Source organism: Tympanuchus pallidicinctus, unplaced genomic scaffold (genome assembly GCF_026119805.1).
Source record: "Tympanuchus pallidicinctus isolate F22 unplaced genomic scaffold, pur_lepc_1.0 scaffold2, whole genome shotgun sequence".
Classification (NCBI taxonomy): domain Eukaryota; kingdom Metazoa; phylum Chordata; class Aves; order Galliformes; family Phasianidae; genus Tympanuchus; species Tympanuchus pallidicinctus.
Genome location: NW_026294721.1, coordinates 11,745,496 through 11,772,125, shown reverse-complemented (window position 1 = coordinate 11,772,125; position 26,630 = coordinate 11,745,496). Strand labels below are relative to the sequence as shown.

General features: G+C 41.6%; 1 protein-coding gene across 1 annotated transcript in view; it reads right to left on the bottom strand.

The window, feature by feature from the left end:
- Positions 1–26,630, bottom strand: part of STX18 (syntaxin 18) — a 540,575-nt gene that overhangs the window by 207,235 nt on the left and 306,710 nt on the right. The window lies entirely within an intron of this gene.

Genomic DNA, 26,630 nt, shown 5'->3' with positions numbered 1-26,630 from the left:
TTCCTTGCTCTTCTGGTGTTTACCAGACCAAATGTGTGTGGGGGACTGGAGAGTGAACTGGCCCTGCCAGAGGCTATTTCTCCTGCCTGAGATCAGCACACACCTGGGGCCGTGAAGCTGTGTCTCCTTACCCTTCAACTGAGCGAGATTTTTTCCCTTCCTGTCTTCAGAGCTGTTGATATTATAGTGGCTGGGGCTGTTGATATTATAGTGACTGCCCCAGGCATCTGGCCGGGAGGAATTCATTCCTTTTTTTCCCTCTTGTCGGGAAGCAGCCGGGCTGCAGCCCCGACGCCTGCGGGGATGGGTTGACCTCTTACTCCCCATCGGGACCGAGACCAAGAGTTGGGCTTGCAGCACATCTCGGTTCTGCAGCCCAAGCTCAGAGGAAGAGAGCCTTGTGGGCCGCTGGGGAGGAAAGCGGGTTATCGGGGTCGAAGTGGTGCGGGAAAAGTTTGATGCAATGCTGGGGCTGGGTTGAGGTAGCGGGGGACGAGGCTGTCCGAGGATGGAGTTGTTCGTGAAGACGCAGCCCTCGGAGAGCCCCGCAGCCCTGGGGACGGCGGGCCGGGACCGCTCGGCGCCTGTCCCTGCACGGCATGGCGGGTCCGGGTGCCCCGCAGCGGCAGGCCCCGCTGGGAGCGGCCACCGCGGCCGGGCAGAAAGCTCCGGGCACGGCCGAGGCAACGGGCTGTTCTGCTGGGCTGGGCTGCGCTGCGCGGAGCTGGGCGGCCCTCCATCTGCCGGCACGGCAGCCGCCGCATCCCCGCGCCGGGTGACAGCTCAGAGACCCTTCATTGCCCCCAGACCCAATTTCGTTGTTCGGGTCGTTAGGATAAGGGAGAGCTGATTTCCCTTTTTAATATACATACATATGTGTATATATATATTGCCTAGTGCTTTGTCTTTACTTTCCGGGAATGAGCGCAGAGAAATTGGGACTAGTGGGACTTTCTCTAGGTTTTGTGTTTTGTTTTGTTTTTTTTTTTCTATTCTTTTTTTTTTTTTTTCTTTCTCCTTTCTCTTTTATTTTTTTTCCCCCGCTGCTTTCATTTGCAGCAATTTAAAACGTTAAGGTTGAGGCAAAGTTAGAAAGAAAATAATTGCTGTAATGAGGCTGGGCAATCTTCTGCAGGCACCGCGGCTCCAGCGAGACTGTAGCTGGGGACGAGGCGGGACTTTTATCATCCTCTAAATATCAATGATGCTTTCAATAACTCAGCGAAACAACATACCTGAACCCAACCGCTTTCTGCAGAGCTCGCAGTTCTAATCCCTCTCTTCTCATCTCTCGCTCCTTCGTTGGGCTGGGGTGAGTGGGTGAGGTGTTTTTTTTCTTTCTTTCTTTCTTTCTTTCTTTTTTTTTTTTTTTTTTTTTTTTTGTGGGTCTTTTTTTTTTTTTTTTTTTCCCTTTCTTTCCTGCCTTTCTTTTTCCGATCGCTCCCTTTCTGTGTGCCGGTGCCTGTGATCCTGACCCCAGCGCCCATCGCCGCGCCGCACGGCCGCAGCGCACTGCCGGCTTTTTCCCACGTTGCGTCTCCGGCAGAAAAGGGCTGGAGATAAACTTCGCCTCTGCGCGATTAGACCACGGCTTTTGCGGGGAAGATCTAATCGCGCAGGGGACCGCGTTTATCCAGTAAAGACGCTCTTTAAGAAAGAAAGAAAGAAAAAAAATAGAGATTTGAAGCAGAGAGCACCGCTGGAGCCGGCCCCGCAAGCCCTCTCCGCCCGCACCTTCGGGCTGCGGCACAGCATCGCGGGGCTCCGGGCGAGTCGGGACCCTTTCATCTCCCCGCTTTGTCTGTATTTTTTTTTTTTTTTTTTTACATTATGTCAACTCGGGATGGATATTCGAAGCGCAGGATTCCTATTGAACATGTCTTTGCTTTAAGATTTCCCCCTGACCCTTGGGCTAAAGTCCTTGGTTGCTCAATTAAACCCAGATGAGAACAATTAATAACTAAGTAATGACAATAAGTTGGGAATCACACGGATGAACGCTCTATGTGAATAGGAAAAGCTCACACAAAAGAGCAAAAAGGATTTGTCGGCTCTTTTTAAGGGGGAATTGGCTTTTCTTTTTTCTTGCCTCTGGCTTACCAGCAAATAAAACTCACTTTTGTGTCTTTGTCGCCTTAAGGATCTCAGTGGGCAGTTGGAAGTGAGAATGGCTGTTTTCCTTTCAACTTGAGGGTGCTGGCGCCACGCAGCCCCAAGGATAGAGAGCAGCCAAAGCAAAGTTTCCTAATAACTCCCCTCCGCCCGCCGCCCCCAGCCGCTCCGGTCCCCCCTCCCCGTGCATATCTGCACACACGCTCCCAGAGAGCCCCGGCGGACAGACGCGAGAAAACAGAAGGGGCCCCGAGCGCCTACGTAGAGCGCACATACACTGATGCCACACTTTCCACGGTGGGAAGGAAACGAAGCGCGCAGTGGCCAGAGCTCGGCGGGTGAGCAAACACACGGACACAAACAGGGAAGCCATTTTTATACGGTTATTCCCTACAGAAAGTGTTTGGCCGCGCGCTTCTGCCCCGAATCTGCTCTTTGCATCCTAGCTCCCCAAACAGCGCAGCCCGGCTGCGGGGCTCGGGTAGAGGGGAAACTCTGATTACTTTCAGAGAGAACGGAGAACTGCTGCACAAATCTCCGAAGAAACCATGAGTTTGTTGTCCGCTCCGAATTTCTGTTCTTTTCAGGGTTTCTCACATAATCTGCGATTTAACGCAAAGCACAAGCGCGTGTCCTTGCTCTCCTTGAGTGCTTTATCTCATGTTTTCCATAGTGCTCAAGTGAATCAGGAGCTAAAGGCCCGTTCTCCAAAGTGAGGACAGGATGAACTCAGCTAGTGAGTTGGGCAGAGCCTCCCCTCCCGCTGCTCGGGATTGTGCCTGGGAACACAGCGCTCCGAAACTGCCGCAGAGCAGAGCTGCCGCCTGTGCCCATTGTCAGGGCTGGAGGAGGGGGGGAGGAGGTGAACCTGCTCCTCACTGCCACTGGGACGCTCATGATTCTCTGTAAGCGGGATCATCCCTCACATCAGCTTTCCTCCTAAAGTGAGAGGTCTGCTGGGCAACGCCGGCTGGGCGTCTGCATTCAGAAATAGGAGATTTAGCGCCGGTTACCCGGGGGCTGCCCGACTGCAGGTAAACGTCTGCATGGAGGTATTTTGTAAGCAAAAAAATCCCCGTCACCTCTTCATTACTGGCTCAGAGATCGTTGCTCTTCATCTCCCATAACGACATCTCCCGTTTGATTTTATATTAGGCACGGGGATGGCAGGAAAGATGAAGAAATAGTGGCCACCTAGAGAGATTCATGGTCAGGAAACTCTTCAAAGCCAGAGGGGAATCCAAATAAAATCCAGAAGTGAAGGGACGAAATGTACGGCTCCCATTGCTCGGGATCTGACACGCTGCACCCAGTGAGCTGTTGGATGTAGCACGGCGCTTCTTTCCCTCCTTGGTTCTCCACAAAAGCAGCAGTACTTAGCTGCAAGGGAATCTGTGGCCATGATACCTTTTCCACCACTGAGTGGGGACCCAAACATGCATATATATGTACACGTGTGTGTGTATATATGTGTATGTATGTGTATATTCTAACCCATGGAGTTTGTGGATTTCTACATGTTTCCTTCCATCAGCTTTTAGCTCTCTCCTCGTCTCTTGTGGTGCCTGTCCCAGGCTGGAGCAATCTGTTCCGCAGCAGGGAGCCAAAAAATGAGGCTCTGCGATAAAGGGCATTGCAGCACACAGCCCTCAGGGCTGGCCCCAGGCCTCTGCAACACGGACCCATTGTCCCAGAAGGCTGCAGGCACCACCAGAAGTGAGAGCTCTGACTCGCTGAGCTATGAGTAAATCTTAACGTTCTGCACAGAGAGATGTGGCAGTGATTTGCTTCCAACAGTAAATCAGCTGATAACTCCACCTTATAGTACTTCTTCATGCAGAGATCTTTTATTGCTCCAGACTGGACACAGTTCCCATCAGAGGGAGAACTAGAGTGGGAGCTACCTGGGGATGGTCCCTCTCAGCTGGGCAGGAATGTGCATTAAATCCACCATGCAAACCCACTCGTTTTATCTCAGGACACAGCTGAGGACTGCACCACAGCACAGAGCAAAACTCTCCCAGCACAGGTCATGTGCTCTCAGCTGGGAGCTCCCAGTGCGGCAGTGCTCACAGCAAGCAACTGGCTCTCATGAGGATATAAATGCTCTCAGCATTTCTTCTTGCTTGGAAAATAAAGAAGTCTCCATAGGACATCCAAATCTGCTCTGTTAAAAAGCACAGGCTCAGGCCTTGCTAGCAAGGGAAGCCTTGGGAAGGAGTTTTGTAGAAGCAATGTTCAAAATTTGAGAATGATTCAGTGTCTTACTGTTGGAAGCAAATCACTGCCACATCTCTCTGTGTAGCACACTAAGATTTACTCATAGTCCAGTGCTGTTCTGGGGCATACAGCGGGATGATGGGATCAGGGTGAAGAGCACAGAGCAGGATCAAGCTCTGGAGACAGAGGCAGAAAAAATGAGTGTTCTTTCAGCGCAATTGCATGATGATTTTTGTTATTGGTGTTCTGTGTTGGACACACAGCAGCAGGCTGAGTGGGATGTGCGCCCAATGTGTTTTGGAGAGGTATCCCATGATGGCAGATCCCTCTGACTGCCACCATCAATGCAGAAAGAGAAAGAGCACCCAGGCAGGCAATTTGCAGATTTCACAATTACCCAGTCTCACTTTGCATGCGAGAGAGAAAGGAAACGGCAGTGGGAGGTTAGCAGAGAATGACAAAATTATGTGATTTGGGAGTCTGCAAGCGGTGGGAGGAAAGGTCCCAGGAAGGGGGGACAAGAATGGTTTCCCAAAGGCAAGCTGGAGGGAAGGAACAACTTTCTTTTGATCCACTGTTTTGTGTGCATTGGGCATTATTATGCAAATATCAGCTAACAAATACAGAAGAAATGCTGAGATGCTTTAAAAATTAAGGGGCAATTGTCTTACACCATAAATGTATTTACATGTAAGCCAATGGACCTGCTGCCATTTACATCAGCAAAGGACTGGAAGGGACTTTTTGGGGTTCTGACACCTGCCCTCATAATACCGCGTGTGCTTTAGTCCTGGGGAGCATCTGCTCCTCTAACTTAGCTCACTAAAAGCCATAACTCCTTTTCAAAACCCTGGAATGAGCTTTGGACTTACAGTGAAAGCCGCATCCATGGTAAACCACAAGAAGAGACAGTGGGATGTCATGGATGTTGTCAGTCTGGCTGGAGAATTTACTTTTTGTCAATCCTCTCTTTGGGTAAGAGGTTACATAAACAATATGAATTACATTCTGTTTATAAAACAGAAAGCAGGGTTGCAAAATGCAATCTGTGAGCTGTGGGGCTGGAAGCGACACGGAGAGAAACAGCAGCCAGTCGCAGTCAGCACACCAACATGTGTCCAACCTTTTGGCTTACCTGGGCCACACACTGCTTGAGAAGGAATTGTACAGGGACCATGTCTACTCATGTCTACCTCAACCAATACAAAAAGCACAATAAAGTTATTTGATAGAACAAATTCTCAGCTATAAAACACTCTTTTTTCAACAGTCACCACCATTAGCTAAGAATTTTTGCTTGCAATGAATAAGAACCTGCATGCTGTGTTCATAACAATCTACATCAATGGAGCTAACCCGTTATCACTGTCGCCACTTCTGAAATGCATCATCCACCACATCACCATGCTCACATCCACTGTTTGGTGTCTATAAACATTCAGCAAGCATCAGTGAATGTCAAGGGCTGTCATTTTTTCTGCATGGAGAAATTGAGTGACACATCTTTGCTTCATCTGCACTGGCATGTTAGACACCAGTTTGTCAGATTGCCCCTCTGCTGCCATCTCTCACACAGCAGCAAAACATAGCAGAATATTTGTTGAAGGTTTGTCTTCTACTTCCATACCACTGATGTCTGCCTCTGACATCGTGGGCCAACAAAATAAAACAGGAGGCATTACTTTCGGAGCAGCCTTTGTAGTATTATCATTAATATATATAAGTAACAAAGCTTACTTTATTTATTAATGCTTTTTATTAGAACATATAAAAAAGAGAGCAACATAAAAGTAGTGGGATATTTGGCCTTTTTTTGTGTGAAATTAACGCATCAGTCTGGTTTGATGGCAGTGATTGCAATTCTTAGTGAGCTCTCAGGGTGTTCAGTGGAGATTTTTGATGAAATTTAACTCTTCCTGTACTTCATCCTTGACAAGAATTATTCCCAAATGTACGTACTGCGAAAAAGTGGTGGCACGAATAAAACGTGAGTGTGAAGTGATGGATGTGTTTCTCTGGTAAGAGGGATTATGGAAGTCTGGTAAGGAGACATGATCAAGTTTTTGATTGCAACATATTTTTTTTGGCAGTCTTGAAACCCATTCTCAAATTCCTTTATCAGAATGGAAAGTGTGGCTACACATTTTTGCTGTTCACAGGGCTGTGTTCAGCCAACAGTATCAAAATCCATAAGCTTGTCTGCTATAACTTGAGCTGGCACTGCACTGTGCTCTGTGCCCTGGTTCCAGCCCAGATGGGGTTCATAGCACACCAATACTCTGTTGGTGCTGAGGGGCTGTGCCAGGCTGGAGCAGAGCAACCACCATGATGGTGTGGGGCAGGGAGAGGCCGCACTGTGGGCTGTGCCAGGCCACATGCAGCCCACAGATATGGGTTAGACATGCATCAATACTTTAAGCATGAGTTGTCCTGAATTACTCAGCTACCCCTTAGGTGATCTGACTGTTCAAACACTGCCGGTTGCAGAGCAGAGGTGCTCCCACGTGAACCACAACATGATTTCCCTATGAGACCCCCATCAGCTGAGAGGCTCTGGAGCCAGAGGGCAGCACGGTGGTGATGGGACACGACTGTACAGGCACAAACTGTATTTCACATGAAAACTTTCTTCAGTGATGAGTGCAGCTAAAAAACTTTAGCCACAGCCTTTCTGTAAGAATTAACTGCCTGTCCAGTATCTATATTCAAAAAGATGTGAGTTTTTATCTCAGAATTTTACTGTAGACATTGTTCAAAGGAGAATTGACAATATCTTTAGTTGAAAGACTCCCTTGGAGTCATTTCTTAAATGAAATGTCTTTAACTGCATTTTGTTAGCAACAATACCTGAATTGAAGTGATCCTAACATCCTTTTCAGAGTTCAAATGAGGATTTTCAGTCAGTTCTAACTCAAGAAGTTTGGTGCAGATGTTAATTTATCCTCTAAATAATCACATCTTCAAGTACATACTTAACATCATTCCAAGTGAATAAGAATGGAGAGAAAATGGAAAGCTGCATAGGGCATAAAGTAAAATGAGAAAGGTGAGCTGGATTTGTAATCCTAAACTATTCTTACTTTTTAAAATAGGCTGAAGTTCTTCAAACATGAATTGTTTTCCCTTCCTCAAAGATGGCTTTAATACCAGCCAAATTTGAAGTTTATAATGACATTTATTTCTGAGCTGTGTATTCATGCTTGAAAATTTCATTTTGAAGAGTTGAAGGCTGTGATCTTTTTCAAGCTTATATAATGTTTAACGTGACTGAACCAATTTTCAGAATTAAGAAATGCAAAAGTATTGAAAAATGCCCAAAACAGGAATGGGCATTTCCATTCCATAAGGAATCTGTTTGGAAAAAAATTATGGAGTTATTGGAATTAGACTCTAAGTTTATCTTAAGTTTGCTGGAAGGGAAAGTTATATCATATGAGACAATTAAGCATTGGCTTCAGGTCTGGTCCAAAGCCCAATAAAGTCAACGGCGTCTTTCCACAGGCAAACTAAAAGACTTTGGATCTGATTCATAAACTGCACAGTTCCACAGGAGATAATAGTTCTACACTGCTATGTGAAAGTTAAATATAGCCCAGTGTTTGTAAGAGCATGTATGTATTACCACTAATTTAAAACCCTAGTTAAGATAGGGTTACAGTTTCCATTTAATTCGTATGCATATGTTTGTATTTTAGGCATGTACATGTAAAGACAGACATCAGTGAATGTGCAAGCACACATACTGCTAATGGCATGGAAATGACTGAATCGAGTATATACACATGATGTTAAATACCAGCTTTTACTACAGCAGATATCACTGCTGCAATATGTATACTCTGGCAGATCTGAACGTACAGTTTCAAAACCAGCAGCATCTGTTTACACTGAACTGCAATAAAAACTGAAAGAGGCATCAGTTAATATTAGAGTTTTATCTTTTCAATGTCCAGAAACAGTTTCTGTGCCTTTGATGTAGGCTGTCAAGCACTACTGGAAAATTGCATCTCTCTAATTACCACATTCAGTACAGAGGGAAGGGCATGACTGCCAGGCAGCATTTGTCAGGGGGACACTGCACGGGCTTGCTTTTGGGTACTGATAACTGAAGTTAGCTCACATTCAAAAAAACACCATTCCTCCCAAAGAAAAACCCCACACAAAAGCCCTTCTTGCACAAAGGGGAGAAAACCAAAAGGGCACTATTTTGGATGATCTCGTAGGAAGCCATAGAGATTTTGTGATTAACTTGTTTCTTTCCAGGCTGCACCCTTACAGAGCTCCTTGTATGCCCCAGGAGAGTTTGGCCTGAATATAAACTGAGTGACAGAAGCACCATTTCTTACACAGGCATTGCATGTCTGGGCCTGTGGGAAGAACCTGATTAACTGTGACATGGTTGTATCCTGCCTGATGAGGTGGCTTCACACTTTGAGGCATTTAGTTTTGGTATTGACTTATCTGCTTGGCCTCAAATCCCTGATCTCCATTTCTTCTCTTAGGCGATATAGGGTCCTCTTGACTATGTGTGACAAAAGGACAAAAGATCTTACCACATTTTTAAAGCTGAATCAGGTACCTGATGACATTTAGAGCTATGACCTTGCTAATGGCTGTGATGGCAAAAGGAGGGATGGTTACAAAGCCACAGGTGACTGAAACCATACCATCAAAAGGATAGCAGCACTTTCACACAACTGTGTTTACTCAAGCAGGATCTCCTCTCCTCTCCTCTCCTCTCCTCTCCTCTCCTCTCCTCTCCTCTCCTCTCCTCTCCTCTCCTCTCCTCTCCTCTCCTCTCCTCTCCTCTCCTCTCCTCTCCTCTCCTCTCCTCTCCTCTCCTCTCCTCTCCTCTCCTCTCCTCTCCTCTCCTCTCCTCTCCTCTCCTCTCCTCTCCTCTCCTGAGGGAAGAATATTCTCTGAGAGGTGACTGAGAACAGTGGCTAGATATTTGCAGGAAAAAAAGGAAACAAGGAAAAATAGCCAGCTGACACTCCATGGAGTGGAGGAAAGGAACAATGTGGTCACAATGTCTTCCATGCAGAGACTGCCAAAGTTTGGGAGGGATGTGAAGAGATCTCATAAAAGATACATCCCTAAGGATGCAGCATATCGCGAACAGCAGCAAGACCTTTGCAAATGACATTGAATGCATTGTACTGCGCCTGGCAGCAGCAGTATGGGCAAAATAAGTGTATGAACATAAATGTTAGCATACAAGCTACTTTACTGGTAATTCATAAGGAGAAGTTTCAGAGTGCTTAATGCAACCGTAGCCAGGGGTACTGAGGTGTTCACGTTCATTTTAATGAGGAGGACAGGCCAGAAAAAGGATTACCCAGACTTTCCAGCTGCAGGGGTTGAATACTATGGGATAGATGCCAGCCACTTGGATTCTACTTGTTCTGGAGCACAGGTAAACAGCAGGTGTCCACATGTCTGGGAGAAAATCTGCACACTCTCTGCTTCCAGGATCTGCCTGGAAGGAGCTGGTACTCCTCTGTCAGGCTGCATGCCTTTCTAGAGGCTTAATGGCATATATTAAGAGACAAAACTAAGTGTTCTTTGGACAGAACAACACCTGTATCTGATGTCCAAAGGTCGTCATTGGCTGTGACCATGTTGGTTTTTTTTGTTTGTTTCAATATTTCCAGTGTATATTTACTGAACCTAAGAAACAACACAGTGGTGACCATAGACATGAAGAGGATTACAGTGTGTTCACTTCATCTCTCCTTTTTATTCTGCTTCTCTATTTATTCTCCTTCAATTACATTCCTGTCCCACTGTGTGTCTTTAAATTCATGTTTGTGCTCACTTATTCACAGAATCATGGAACTGTAGGTGTTGGAAGACACCTCTGGAGATGGTCAAGTCCAACCACCTGCTAAAGCAGGTTCCCTGCAGTAGGTTGCACAGGATATGTCCAGACAGATCTTGAGTATCACCTAGAATGAGACTCCACAGCCACTCTGGGCAGCTCTGTAGTGCTCTGTGACCCCCCACAGTAAAGATGTTTTTCTTTGTGTTCGTAGGGAGCTTCCAGTTCCTGTTTGTGCCCATTGCCCCTTGTCCTGTTGCTAGGCACTGCTGAAAAGAGCCCGGCCTCATCCCCCTGATTCCCAAACTTTAGCTATTTGATATCGAAGATACTGAACTGGGAACCCAGAAATGGACACAAATTTCCTGATGTGGCCTCAGCAGTGCAGAGTAAAGGGGAAGGATAAATGCCCCTTGACCTGAATGTGTAGCTGTTAGAACATCCAGAAACATGTAATTGCTCTTTACTAAGTATTAATTTGCCTTTTCTTTTACATGGGAATTTGTATATGTGTTATATTTGGCTCCTGTCCTGCAAACAGTTGTGCCCATGAATAACTTTAACCACATTAGGAGCTCCATGGTTCACAGCTTCTCTCTCACCCTCTGAATTCTGTGAAGTTACTCATGCGGTTAAATTACCTGCAAGTGTATGTGTTTTCTAGATCAGGGCCTCTCCTTGTAAGTTAGATCTTTATAATTAATTTAAGATATAAATCCTTTTTTTTTTTTTTTTTTTTTTTAATGAAGGAACCAAATCCTTGGAAAGTGGCAGTAAATTTTTAGGTTTGCAATTTTTAGTACAATAAAATGCACCTTGGTTTACTAATTAATAACTGTTTTTTAATTTGATCCACTAAAAATGAAATAACACCAACATGTTAGCAAACCATTTTAGAAAACATTTGATATTTAATAATTTCATATATTCAAATAACCATCAGATCTTAAACAGCATAACAAGTTAAGAACATTTTCTTGAATGTTGTGCTCACAGAAGGTGCCATTGTACGCTCGCCTCTTGGCCAGCTCATAAATGCATCAGGCTTTGATCCTAAAACCTTTGCCAGTTGGACACGGTTGTGCCTGCTCACAACGCGCTAAGTGTCCTGGAATGCAACAAGTGGTTGGATCAGAGCCTTAGATCTGAAGATCCCCTAGGCTTATAAGTGCTCATTTTGAATAATTATCTATTTTCCTTTCCATTAGAATCTGTTGCAGCTCTCTTTGGATGAGATGCTCAAGCACCCTCAATAAGCTGCAATTGATGCATGATTTGTTTTCTGGAAAGATACAACTTATCCTCTGACAGAGGCCTGAGGTTATTTTAACATTTACGTCAACATCATTTTGAGCATGAAAATGCAAGCCAAGCTTTTCTACACAAGGGAGCAGTACTGGAAAGATGTGAGCCATATGACTGGCTGTAGGTCTGATAACATCCTCACAGTGGCAAAATGAGATTTCACTGCGAATCACAGCACAGCTCCAGGAGGACAGATTCTAGTGATGTACCAGTCCTGGCCTGTGATTTTTCTTCTGACATTCTTCTACTCATCCTTGTGCCTGACATAAAGCTTGTATCCTTTGTATTTGCTCAGTCGTTGGCATTGTGCTTGTCTTGGTGGCCATGTTGTTTGCTTGGATGAATGTTCTGTCGCCTGTCTCCATGCAGGTGACATTTGTGTCTGTCAGCGGATGCAACGGGCTTCAGTTTCTGCCTTCACCTGCTCAATTTCTGCTCTAGGACTACACAGTCCTACAGCCTCCATCCTCACAATGAGCAAGATCACCTTGAGCCAATTCAGCCCCAGTAACACCTGCTCCATTTCCACTGCCTACTCCTTAAAATGTACACATCTGTCCCTAAAACAGACATTCACAGGACAGGAATCTTTTTTGCTGAACTACAAAGCTCAGCCTCCTTTGCCAGCAGCTTGCTTGTGACACCAGTGTCTCACACTGTTTAACACCTGACATGGATTTCAACAAGGTCTTTTGTGAATGAAGTGGGTCTAGAAGCCCCGCAGGAAAATCAGACGAAAACAACTGTTCACAGCTCTCTAGAAATTGGTGTCAGCTCCCTGATACAGAGAATTTTACAGCTCTATAAATCAGGCTGAAAAAGTAACCAGAAGCCCTGTTAGCGTTCTGTTTCTTTTAGCACATCCGTTTCTTGTAAAATTCCGATTAGAGGGACTGGTCTCTGTAGAAATCATTCACTCTGAACCCAACAGGGCAATAAATCAAAGAGCTACAAATCACCACAATTTGCAGATTCTGAGTTTCATCACTTTATTACTTTCAGAGAGGTTATGTTAATGTTTTTGGAGAGTATTTGCTTCTGCATCTTTTGTCATGTTGTGGGATGATAAAGAAAACAAAAAACATTTTCTGAAAGACCAGGTATCTCCTTTGTGTGACTAATAGAACATTGTCTGTAAGGATTCGGGGCAGCAGTGCTTTTCCAAATGAAGATTCATACCAAATCAGCAAGACTATTCCCATAACTTGGGGCTACAGGAAGAATTATTTTCATATGAAAACAGCAGAAACAGTGCAGGATTTTACAAGGGTTTCTGTGAAAAGGAAAAATGAAACTCAATGATGAACATATAAATAACACCATTTACAACTCCTCTGCCCCAGCCCTTGTTTAGCCATACAAAAATTATGATTATTTGCTGCAGCAGGCAAAGATTTCACCACATTGGAGTATGAATGACAAAACTGTTCCCAAGAAACTTTGCCCTCCTAGTGACAGTAAATTCAACCTAGGCTTGCAAACTCCAGATAACCCTGGGATGAGTCACACCAGCCTGCTCAGTGATGTATGAGACCTAGCAGTGGTCACAGCTGTGATTCAGCAATTGTTGTGAACTGGGAACTGTTGGAGGAACACTTTTAGAGCAGGCTTCATCATGAGTCAAGTTCTGTTAAACTTTTTCATAAATCTTTTTCCAGTTCTGGAGAGATCACTTGCCTTTATCTGTGTGCTTACCCAAGTCCAGTGTCTCCAGCCGACTTGTAGCTTAGTACAACAGTTTTCTGCTCACCATCTGATTCACTTCATTATTCACAAAGTCCTCTGAGCTTCTGCAAGAGAAAAAACAATCATACAAGGAAAAAAAGGCTTTGGACAGGCTGAATGCATTAAATTCTTCCCTTTACATTAGCAACACAGTGACAGTATACCATTTAAGGATAAATTTAATACCTACGTATATTTCACTGAAGTATGTTGGTGTCTGAGTGCTCCAGCATGGGCCAGATGCCCACTGTACAAGATATTATATATCAGAGAAGAAAAAAATAGTCCTTGTCAAGTCTCTGTGTTGCCTTTACTAGGACATATGGAAGTTTTTTACTTTTTTACTGTGAGAGTAACAAAGCACTGGAGCAGGCTGCCCAGAGAGGTTGTGGAGTCTCCTCTTGGAGATATTGAAGACCCACCTGGATGCCTTCCTCTGCAACCTACTGTAGTGAACTGCATTAGTAGGGGATTGGAATCTATGATCTCCAGAGGTCCTTTCAACTCCTAGAATTCTGTGTTTATGTGATTTTGTGAAGTACAGATTTCTCTATACTGTATGCAGATGATATATAATTTAAGGGGAAAGTTTTCAACAGCACAGCTTGTTGTTAGGCATCTGACTCTCCCTGACTGTCAGTGGGACGTTTAATGTTTATCTATCAATGGTGACTTTGAAAAGGACCACTTAGGCACCTAAGTGATATGATTACATTTTTGAAAAGTGCCTTTAAATGCTGGAAAATACTCTGAGAGATGAGAACTATGCTTTATAGTCACTGTTTTTGTCAGACTTACCTTTCTAGTTTAGCCTAGTTGTTTAAACAGATCTGTCATTTCTATTCTACAATCAACAAAGTAAATTAAGTTCATTAAATAAGAATCGAAGTGTATTCTAAAGGCTGGTTTAAGATTCGTCTTAGAGCACTGCTGTGTAGAGTTACAGTAGGACACCATCTGCTGTCCAAGCAGAGTCCAACTGCAGCTGTCTCAACAGCAGAATATAATATCCTAGCTACAAGAATACTGTGAGTTGTTTTATTGTGCTAATTTTACAAACAATATTCTCTGTCAGATTTGTGAGTTTGTGAGTCTGCATTGTTTTTCTTGCGGACATTTAATTGAATCCAATCATTTTTTCCTTACACAGTAGGAAAGCACAAAGTGAGGATTTCCTCAAGAAGCTAATGTTTTCCTTTTTTGGTGAAATGTCATTCAGGTAGTCAAAGAAATACATGCTGTCAGTTGAATTGAATAGTAATGCTTCAAACTTTGCCTTTGCAAGTAATTGGCTAAACACTACTGGTTAGCTCTCCTCCAAGAGCAGCATGGCACATCAGCTGGGTGCAAGCTATCTGTGATTGCCCATGGATGACACTCTTCCCATCCCTGCCCTGCTCTTAGGAAAGCTTTTTTTTTTTGAATCACTACTTTATTGGTGTAGCCGCCAGTCAGTATTATTTATAAAAGTGATTTCCACACTAAGGTTGCTTTATAATTAGAAACTGACTGCTTATTTTACATAGGCCACTGAATTGGTTGCAGAGGGGTAATGACTTTGGATTTCTGTCACCTGGACCAGTTCTGGAGTGACCTCACTGTAGAAGCTCCATACTCTCTTACAGATCTCTAGTGTGTACTAAATTAATTTCAGGTTTTGAAGGTAGATTGTCAGGTACAATTATACCTGTTGACAGTATTTTTAAAATGTCAATATTATCTGCTTTTTTTCTCTCCATTCTGTTTTCTAGAAAGAGAGAAATTTTCTTTAAAATGGCACCTTTTGTTTAAGTACTACTTTTCCACTCAAAACAGAAAAAATGACATAGAAGAAAACCATTTGATTGTCAACTTGTATTATAAATACAAGGTAGTAGGACACGAATGCAATTTGAATTAGTATAGAAAAGTTATGGCTAGGAGCTGAAACAGGATTTGCAGGAAAAATGTTGATATCACTGTATCACAGACTAAAGGTCTCAAAAGGGGATCATAGCCTTTAAATTCCTCTCTTTATCATAGAGTCATAGAATCATGGAATGGCTTGGGTTGGAAGGGACCTCAAGCATCATCAGACTCTAACCCCCCCTGCCACAGGCAGGGCCAACTCTTTCCAACTCTTAAGGGCTACATAATTAGAGTTTTTGGTTGGCTGAAGTGGTAAAGTTGGGAATGAAATTGTCTTTAATTTTCTGACTAAACCAATGGGCAATTAGTGAGTGATTTTCGCGCTGCTCCCTGAGGAATCCTGTATATTGCATTGCCTGCATAGGAAACCTCAGTTTGATGACTCAGTGGAGATGAATCTAGGTCTTGGTATGTATGTAGAAACTATAGCAAATCTATATCCTTGTCCACATTTGAGAATCATTTAGACATTTCCTACTAATAATATACTTATTATTATGGGACATAATTGGTCTTGGCCACTGTGCTAATCACCCCTTTTCTCTTCTGTCTTCAAGTCTGGCTTTAGCATGAATAGCATACAAAAAACTGAATGTAGAGAGATAGTTCATCAGAATTAAGTATTTCCAGTCCCAGTTGCTTTAGCTACTGATCCAGGAAAGTACCCACAGGACAAATTGCACATATTTTAGGATTTCTGTGTTATTTCTTCATACATTTGGAGCATGAAGCAACATTTTAGAAGTGAGGACGAGAGAATGGAAAGTTATGCAGAAGTTTTATTGCATTTTTCTTTAGAAATGCCTATTCATAAATTTTGTTATAATAACTGTGGCAAAGTAATTTCCATACTGTTTAATGAGGCACTTGGGTAGACGGATAATGATCGTAAGGTCAATTAAGTCAATACTGATGTATGCCTTTTGTAGTGAATCATTTTCTCTTGATTCATTGCTCACTAATTTCAAAGGTGAAATTGATAAACACATCTCTGGAAAATAAACATCACTACTTGAGTTAGGAAGTCAAAGGTCATATGCCACTATTCCACCAATGACGGAGAGTTTCTCTGTGGGAGATTAAGGTCAATTCTGTGGCACATTATTTGACAAAGCAATTGAAACAAAACAATTGAATTCTTCCTGTTTTTTCACCATTTGCTCAATTTTACTACTCACGACATTGTTCCTAGTACAAGTATTAACAGATGGCTTTTTGCCTGATGGATTATCCTGATACTATATCTATGTTATATTTTCAGACCTAGATACAATGGACTCATGCATAATCTCTCTATGTTAGACATTTGCCATCAACCTACCACTCCCATCTTGAGTAGAGATGGCTGCTGGAAGACATGCCATAGGCTTCAAATGTCAAAGATTCTTCAGCAAGGAAGGAAAAAAGTGTTTTTTTGCATGCCATGGGTAAGATCAGAAATGATGAGCTGTAATTGTCCAGGAGATATTTAGGTGGGATACTGGGAAGAAATGTCTAATGGTAAATACCGTAGAAAGACAGAAACAAATGACTAAGGAAGATGTGTAGTGTCTGTAATGAGAAATTCTTTATGAACCCTAAGAAACATCTCTCATGAGTAGGTTATAATCCTATTCTGCCTTTTTAAGGGGAAAAGGAGAGCTAGTTAAATGTTGTTTGAAGATCTTTTTTTTCATTTTCCATGATGTTATGATTATTTTTCTTTTATCTGTGTCTCCTGCAAGACTTTTTCCCTGGTCACCTACCAACTCCCATGGAGCCAGGCAGCCTGGCAAGGACCATGTTTCAGATAACTGGGAGAACTCAGTGACTGCAAACACAGCTGCCTTTTCTCCAGCTCTTCATGTCCCTCCAGCCAGAATTGCTCCAGAGGGAGAGCTAAGCTGGGGGCTTGTCAGCACGGGAAGGCTTTGCAAGTTATCCCTCTGTCGAGGCTCCAGTGTAGCCGTATCACTATGGCACCATGTGGGGATACTCATTTTCCATGATAAGAGATGGTTTCTTTTGGCTTACTTTAAATGCATTTAGTTTCCAAAGTGACAAAGGGCCCCGTGTTGATCTGAACATAGCCAGGGTCTGACTGCTGCCATGGGATTTGACTCCCATCACATCTTATGGCCTTCGGCATTTTGAGGCTGATTTTCCTTTTTATTCTTGGTCAATGGCAGCTTTCAGCACGGGGCCCTGAACTAAGCCCTCCGCTCACAAAGCATAAAATAACATGGCTAACATGGATAACTCTGGAAATAAGATCTTTACATAAAAATAATGATGGTCACATCAGATAACAGTATTTGAGTTAATTCCTCAGCTCAAGCCCTACCTGTAGCTCATCACTGCCTGACTTCTGCATGCCCAGTCTGCTGGAGGACCTGTCCTGGGGCCCAGCCCAAAGCCCAGCTCCTCTACAAATCCAGAGCAGCACAAGGAGTGATCACCATCCTGTGTTCCTCAGGAATTCATGCAGGATGGCTGCTAGAGAGCTCTGCCCTGTATATTTTCACTTTGCTTCCACTTGCCTCCATCCTGATGGTATCTCTTCTGTGCTCCTCAGCCAGCAGCTTATTTTGAAGATTTAACAGGAGCTAACCCAGCACATTAAACTCACATTAACTCTCTATGAAGGGAAGATCAATAGGTTCTAGGCAAAAACAAAATACACATCTCAGTGTACACAAGCAGTGTTCGTCACTGCTTTCACTCAGTCAAACAGATACGTTTAATACTAACTCACCTTTAAACTTCTCCAGAGTTCTGAACAAAACCATACCAACCTGAAACCTGACGACCACTTCCAAACAAAACAACCTCTACAGCTGTGACTTGGAGAGAATTCATTTAAAGATGAAACCTACTATGTAACAGTCATTCAAAATAGAAATACAACGTTTTTTTCACACATTAATCGCAAATCATCAACATAGTTAATAAATGAGATTTAGACGTTTGTGACAGAACATTTCCTGTTCTATGCTTTATAAATGTCTCTCCCAACAGTGCAATGCAGCTTGGAGAAGTAGCAGCCCACCTTTACTGACGGACCTCTATCTTTCCAGTGCCATAGAGCAAATCATCACCATTAATCTGAGGATTGTTCCTCTCACCTTCCCTGCTGGCGAATCCTATGGGTGGGAGAGATTAATAATATGCAAAGCAGGAGTGGTCACAGAGTCAGAGTTCAGAAAGGTAAGCTTTCCTCCATCTCCAGCATGCACACTTGACCACACAGCGCCTGAGCACAGAGCTCAGGCCCCCCACCTGGATTTGTTACAATCATCAGGCATATGCAAAGCTCAGAACCAACCTACTCATTTTCTGCAGCATCCAGTATAGGTTATGTGAAATATTAAAATATGTAATTGTAAATGCATGCCCTTTATTGTGTTATAACTAAGAAACCAGATCTTTTCCCACTGCCTTTTCATGCAACTTTTCCCTGTTCTCATATCCCATGTGGCTCTTAAGTGTGCAAAGGCACCAGTATTAAAATTTATAAGATATTTATATAAATCAGATGGTTGGTAAGTATTAAATCTGATTTTTCTCAATAACCCGAGGGGGAACATTAAAATATTTAAATTATTTGAATTTTTAAAACACAAATGGGCTTTTGAATAGTTTAGGCCCAAGCCTCAACTCTTGTACTCAAATACATTCTGGCTGAGGACAGAGTTCTTGAAGTTTCAATCTTGTTATTCACATCTAGTGAGACAAATGGCAGACTTAGTAGAAAGTCTGTTCTAAAAAATCATAAACAGATCCATGTGGAAAAATGAAGTTTATCTTCTGTTTTCATCCCGTGATTTACATCTATGAATGTATATGTCTCTTGTCTTAAATAACTGAGGTCATAATGTAGAACTTGCTGTCAGAATTGCCTCATGTTATTACCAGTTTAGGTACTATCTTTGCCTCCACATTTCGACATCTTTGATGTAATTGTGAACATCAAATCTTACAACAATATTCTGTTCAAGAAATTTTTATTCTCAGTCTCTTAACACACATTCTAGGATCTAAGTCTGGTTCCATATCATTAAATGTGCTGTGCACTCAACAGTTAACAGCTGTGAGTAAGCACAGCCATAGGCTCCCAGTTTTCTTTTTTAGTAGATAAATAACATTTGCCTCAAGGATGATGTGTTATTGTTCTGAGATGTGCAAGGGTATGTCTAGAATAACTGCAGAAGAGGGAGTTGTGTATGCAAAAAGAACATTTACTCTTTCCTTTAGGCCTGATTAGGTCAATTCTTGGGACATGTTTGGCTTGCAAACCCACAATTACTGTGGGTACAGTGGTTTACAGCTTTTCTGGAAAAAGGGATTTCTCTGCATGCTGTTCTGGCCATCTTATTGCCAAACCAGTGTGTATGTGTGTACTGGAAGATAAAGCAAATTGTAACAGGAATGTACTTAAAATTTATATAATTTTTTTCCGTAGCTGAAAAAGTCAACCTACTGATATAGGTGTCTGTGCACAGAAAAAGGAATACTGCCATGAGAAAATAACAGTGGAATCAGAAGAAACAAGAAATTGTATACTGACAAAAGCAATGTTTTTGTTATTGTTAGATGTTTTAATCTTTGTGCTTCAGGCCTCATTTCATATTTTGTATTGCAAAATGAAAAACAAACATATGAAAGAAGAGAATAGTGTTCTTTTCCTTTTGAGCTGCTATTTAAATGAATTCCTATTATAGTTTGTAAGAACTGTATTTTAGGGAATGTAGCAAATCCCAACAAGTAAACAAATGCATCTTAAATCTAATAATTACAAGATTATTCCTAATATTTATAATACCCTGGCCTTTAAGTTTTCTTTTGGAACAGCTGCAGGGCTTTTGGGCAAGATGAGTAGCTCTCAATCGAATGGCTGAAAAACTCCCAAGAAGTGATTTGTCATCTTAGGCAAGGAATTTTTAGAATAACCCGATGGCACATGAAATTAGGCTTAAATGCCATTATGATAAAAACCACTTAAGCTACTGATAATCATCCTATGTGAATTGGCACTCCACATGCTTACAGACAAATCTGGACATGCTTCAATTGCCTTTTCAGCACCTCTGAATACTATTAATACTATGAAAAAATGCTATACATGTAAATTACAAAGCAAACACTGTAAGTAAAAAGTGTATGTTCATCATTGCAATTATTGACTTGTGCCAAGAAAGCACCTTGTGAAAGCAGATAATTTACTTTTAAAATTAGAGATGAAAGAAACCTGCAAGATCATTTTGTTAACTGTGACAAACTTGGCATGCTGTTATTACATTTTATCTAGAAGGAAATGCTAATTCACTGATTCATAACAGATACCTCATTTCGGTGTTCTTTTCTATTTAGTAATGCTGATGAGTTCTTTGAGTTGATCACCTGTAAACTTCTCTCGTGAAGGAGTCTTACCCATAATTATTATTATAGGGCTACCTATGTTATCTTTTTATCAAGATGCTGGTCTTCGAGCTGATGAAAAAGGAAGTTCTTATACGTTTGGCTTCCAGAAGTCTGGATAATACTAGCTTTACTTCCAAGCTCTAATATAATAATGTAATGCTGAATATGTCTGACTTTTGTTGAATTTCTCTCTTCTGCAGTGTAACTAATAAATTTTCACTGACTTTCACTGAAGAATCAGTGAGACTAATTCAGGGGTAGGGAATTTCCACAGAGGCCTTCAGAGATCTCTCCCCATTGGATAAATTGAATAAAACCTGGTAAAAGCTGCATTTTCGTCTTCAAGAGACACCTACAGTTGAAATCTTTCTGAGCCTGGCTTAGTTTATTTTCTGTCTTATCACACTTGAAAATTTTTTACCAAAGGGAAAACAGAAGAAGGCACTTAAACCACTTGTGACATAAACATTTTATTGTAGGAAGCTTGCATTCACTTTAGACCTGGGCAGCCAGGCTTTGTTCTTCTTTGCAGCACTTTATGTCCAAACCACCTCTGCATTGGAAGAAGAGTTTATTATTCCTAAGTATTTTTAAAGTCACATACCTAGTGCTTTTCAAAGTAATGGAATCTGAGCTGAAGTTAAAAGATGTGAGTAATTAGTATAGTTGTAATTTACTTGAACATTCCTTAGAGGTATATTTAAATGATTATAGGCCGTGCAAGTTCAGATATTTCATTTTCTACTGAAGCAAATATAACTTTAAAAATTAGCTGTGTCTGAAATGATATGCTGCTATTGTTAGATAAGTAGTTACAAAGCACGAAGATAATGACATGTGTTGTGTGCCCAAGTGTGTTAAGAGTGGTTAAAAGACAAAGTCTTCTGGGATAGCCCTGGGGACCCGAAGGGCTGCAGGGAATCTGATGTGTTTTGTCCACAACGTCTAATAAGGAAGAGACTTGTTTATCCCTCACACTTTTGCACACTAGAGGACTAGCTGGCACAGTGATACTAGAGAGCATGTTGATAATTAAGTGACATGGACAACCAGTAGTCTAATGCTCGATTTTTATTCCTGGCTCAGTTTTATTAGGCAGCATAGAAACAACTCTTTGAACCAATGCTTTAGCGATGTGTTCATTTGCTGAAGAAAATGTGTTCTTGCTTCTTTCATGCTTATTTGGAATTCTGCCCAGCTGTGGTGCTTGAAGAAGAGATAACAGAGGAAGAAGAGTATGGAGTCCTAGAAACAATGGTGTGTCTTTTTGTCTCAAAAATTTATGATTCTTTTTCTTCAGAAGAGGATATCCTATCCATAGCATACTTACATTTGTGAAGAAACCCAAACATGGGAGATTTCTGTGATATTCTTCAGTCTATGAAAGACATCAGAGTTAGCATAACAATTCCTTCACCAATTCTTTGACAGATATTCTAATTTAAACTGAAATTTTCCTATCCATATGTAGTAAAGAAAACGAGTGAATCAAGAAGCCAGTTGTATATCTTGTAATAACTTCCTCAAAAACCTTATTCCTATACCAGAAGACATTATTTCATCTTGTATTACCAAACATTAACTTACAACCAGCTTTCCAAGTCATTGTATTTAAGTAGACAAGGTATACAATAAGGGATAAATGTGAGTGATGATATAGAACAGGAAGGGGAACGGCTGTTACGAGGGTGGATAGTGACAGGATAAGGGGGAATGGTTTTAGACTGAGACAGGGAAGGTTTAGGTAAGATATTAGGAAGAAGATTTTCACTCAGAGGGTGGTGACTCACTGGAACAGATTGCCCAAGGAGGTTGTGGATGCCCAATCCCTGGAGGCATTGAAGGCCAGGCTGGATGTGGCTCTGGGCAGCCTGGTCTGGTGGCTGGCAACCCTGCACATAGCAGGGGGGTTGAAACTAGATGATTGTTGTGGTCCTTATCAATCCAGGCCATTCTATGATTTTATGATTCTATGATACAGACACTAGTTAGATGAACAAAACCAAACATGCTTAAGTACGTATTTATTTTTTAAGAGTTTTTACTAGAACTACCAATATCTGTAGAAACTATTTCTAAACAAGAATGACTGAATCATTTTTGACTTTTCTGTGATTTGGTTGTGTTAGTTGACGTCTATGTCAGTGTGGATCTTGGCTTCTCTTGATTGTTATGTATTTGAGCTTGTCATCATCAGAAGAATAAACAAGTGACCCAATTCAGCTTGGTTTTCACCTTTCACCCACGTAAAATTTCAAAAGGAGACTCATTGTTTTTGCATGTGTCGTAACCCTGTAATTATGAAGAAATTCAGTGGCAAATTACTTCCATGGCTTTTCCCCTTCATTCTCTGCAGTTGAAAGCATTCTTTCAAGAGACATTAACTAGTCTCAATTTCCCTGTTCTTCTGAGAATAGCATACTAACAAAAATATACACTAAATATTTTCCTGAGAGAGAAAATCCAGTGAAGTCAGTGGAAATAAATCTCTGCCCATTATCAGTTGCAATTTGACATGCATTCCTCTTACGGCTCAGCTCCTAGTTAACGATGGAGTGGTACACACTGGGGAGCATCTCACAATACTGAAGAAGTTCCTGTGCGCACAAAATGTGTTTAAACATCTACTGCCAATCTTTTTTCTAGGTTCCTAGATCTAGCCAGTCATAGACTGCTATTATTACTGAAGTACCGGCAAAAAATAATGGAGCAAGTTACAGAATGTGTCAACTTCTGACCTGTGAAATAAATGATGCAATAAAACGCTATCAGCTGGCTGCCAGTCTTCACCACATTTTATCAACCACCAAAGTAGATTAGCATAGTTAGGAAATACTGTCAATGGATACATATTTTACAGTATGGCTCTTTCTGCAGTGTATGTAGGAAAGGCTTCTCCCAGCATCTCAAGTGACAACAGTTATACCGTGTAGTGGACTTGTAATATTTGTCATCTAGCTGAGTCAAGTAGCTGTGTTTTGAATACATAATCAATGTGACATTTTGGAAGGCTACTTTTATTTGCAACGTGTATTCCTGTGCTTGCCAGCTCTGAAGATAAAAGGCAACCTGACAGTACTTTAACTAATGAGGTCTTTGATCTGAAAATATATAAAACAAGCTTCTTCCCCAATATATTTTTGGTAAATTTGTCTGAATACCATGAATTGTGTATATAAGAAAGAGGCTTCAAGTAATTCCTTTGAGTTAACAACAACCTATTTCTATTGACAGGATGCAAGTGAGTTAGACAAATGCTGGAATGCTGGGATGACAGCTGATGTTCCCCTTTTCACTGCCCCATGATTTCAAGCCATTTTATATTGGGGCAGTAAGAATAATCTAGAATCTGACCTGTCAGTGGGTGAGTTAGACCTACAAGTATTGGGCAAGAGACTTTGTGTTGAGTTCTCATTACAACTCTGAAACAATTTTTTTTATGTCCAAGAAATAGCACCAGAAGTAAGAAGTGGCATAAACAAGGCCTGTTGCACCTTGTTGAATAGGCTGTGTACATATTTGGTTAAAAGTTAACATTGTTCTATTTCTTTCCTCTGGAAGACCTAGAATAACTACAGCTTTTAGCAAAGCTTGGCATTGTCTTAGGTAACAGAGCTGAGGTTTGAAGTTCTTGCTTTACTGCTGTCCCTCTCCTCCCCCCAAAAAGACTTGTTTTTGAGAGAGAAACTTTTGAAATTTTCTTTTTTTTTTTTTTTTTTTTTTTTTTTTTTTTTGTGATGAGACATAATAATGGTGTTATGAAATACATGTAACTGGGTTTGTACATTGTAGCCTTTTACAAACATACTAATTAAACTCCACGTGAAAACAACTGCAGGAATATTTGGGTTAATCTGTGTTCTCATACCTTTCATTTCTTTGTGACAGCTAGTATTGTCTTCATAGAGCCACGGGAAAAGTACCTTGTGCATTTTAAGAATTCCAGTTGACCCAGTGACACATCAAAGGCAGATACTCATCACCTGCCCGAAGGTGGCAGTGGGCTCTTGTAAGAAAACTGATAGCAGAGATCTCTTTCAGAAGGTGTGAAGTTTTGGAAAGTTGTAAGGACGAGGATGCAAGGAACAGTTTATTTCTGGGAAATGTTCTGCATAATGACAATGAATGAGAAAGAAGAAATAAATGGAAATGGGCATAGAATCCAGCTCCAGGATTTCTTCTCTTATTGATCTCAGTCACACAGCTTAATACCCCCCCCAGTTCTGTTAGCACCCTAATCTGTTTTGCTCTTTAGATCTTTGTGCTTTCTGACTTTAGCTCCTCATCTCCACCATAGCTCTTCATCCAACAACTAAGATCCTGCTCACTGTGATAGACTTATCAGGCCTCTGTCCATAAGATCTTTTTGTGTAATTCAAAATTATTATATGGATGATCATCTTTATTATTTGAACCTCCATACAGTTAAGTTCAGTATCTACATGACCGGAGCTCCAGGAATTGTCCCCAGGCTGCTGCAGGGAGCACTGCTGATCTGAGACCATTAGTCAGAGAATAGCTTATGGGCTGAACTGAAACCCATGTAATCTGACATAAGGGTCATTATTTTCAACGTAGGGGTATTTTCTTCTTTAAGGTTTGTACAACCTGTTCAGTTGGAAGACTGGATTTTAAATTCTATGGTATAGCACAAGCATGGATAATAAGGAGAGCTAAGGGGCTTTAAAATACATCAGCAAAAACAGATGCAAGATGTTCCTATGTCTCTTTTACTCTCTACATTCCCAATCACACGAAGTTCACCTCTACTCTTGTAGAGGGACCCTTAATTATCCCTGGAGATTAGATCTAGTCAATAGAGGCTGACAAGCTACAATTTACTCTACATCACAAAAATGGGCATATAATTCAGATGCTTGATTGATTTTTTTTCCCCCCTCTGTGTCAGGTGTCCTTGCTCTTCCCCATTATTTGGTGTGACTGAACTCAGATGCTTCAACTTCAAAGCAGACATGTAGCATTTCTGAGTTATAGTGTAGCCTAATTTACTTGAGAGATACTGGAATACAAAAATACATGCTTTGGCAAGGGTTAAACCTTAATCACAAAATTTACATGCCAATTCATAGTGTAGTTTTGTGCAGATTTATCTGAGAGTGGCTTGGCACTAAAGGATTTTCCATTGGCGCTAAAAGAGCCTCTGCATGCCAAGAAACTAAATATCAAACAGAAATGTGCCAGTATTTCCTGCCAGTCTCACATTTTTGAAACTTTTTCCATCCTCCATGCCATTGATTTCTGATATGCTCCCAGGCTTCCTAGGGGAAGTCTTTTGAGTCTCACCCCAGGATGTTGAAAGTCTTCTAATTTGAATACTAAAAATGTTAAATGAAAAAGGACCCCTTCCCCCTCCAACACCCCCCAAAGAAAATCCCAGAACCATTTCCTGTGAAAAGCTGGAAAACTTCAAGGGGTTTAAAACCATCCAGAATACACAACAGATGGAAAGTGACACTGGCTCGGAATGGCAGACATTCCTCTCAGTTTCTGCACAAACAAGTTGGTAAAGCCTTTCCACCTCTTATCTGAATCTCTGCTGTCATACTCTTCTGACCATACACTGTTAGATTCCCATATCTCATTCTCCCACACTTGGCTTTTTAACCTGTTCTTGCTTGCTCCTACTCTTGGGGTTTTCTCCCTATTCCTGCCTGTCAAGTTCTACCCTTGAAACCCTGATCCTTGAAGGAACTTTCTTTCACAATTTTCACAGGTTTCCTTGCACCAATGGCCACTCAGTCCACACCTGAATTACATCTCTTTGTGCCTGTGTTGCATTTGTTGTGGCTGAGACCCATTAGGCTTCAGTCTGTGAAGCAAGCAACAGTGATCAACCTTGACATGGGTAGACGGCTTGCAGAACACACCACAGAGAGACTTTGTTTGACAGTGTATCATGTGCTGAAAAGTCAGTAAAAAAAAAGAATCCAGATCATGCTTTAACCAGTTCATTGCAGGAAAAAAAGAAATAGCATAACACACAATTTGTGGTATTTAATAATGCATGGATTATTTTTTATTTTTTTTTTTTTCTAGTTCTTCTAGGCATAACATTTTTTCTCTACTGTTTATAATATTACATACAAAAACCCTACATTTCTTAGTAACCTACTTTGCT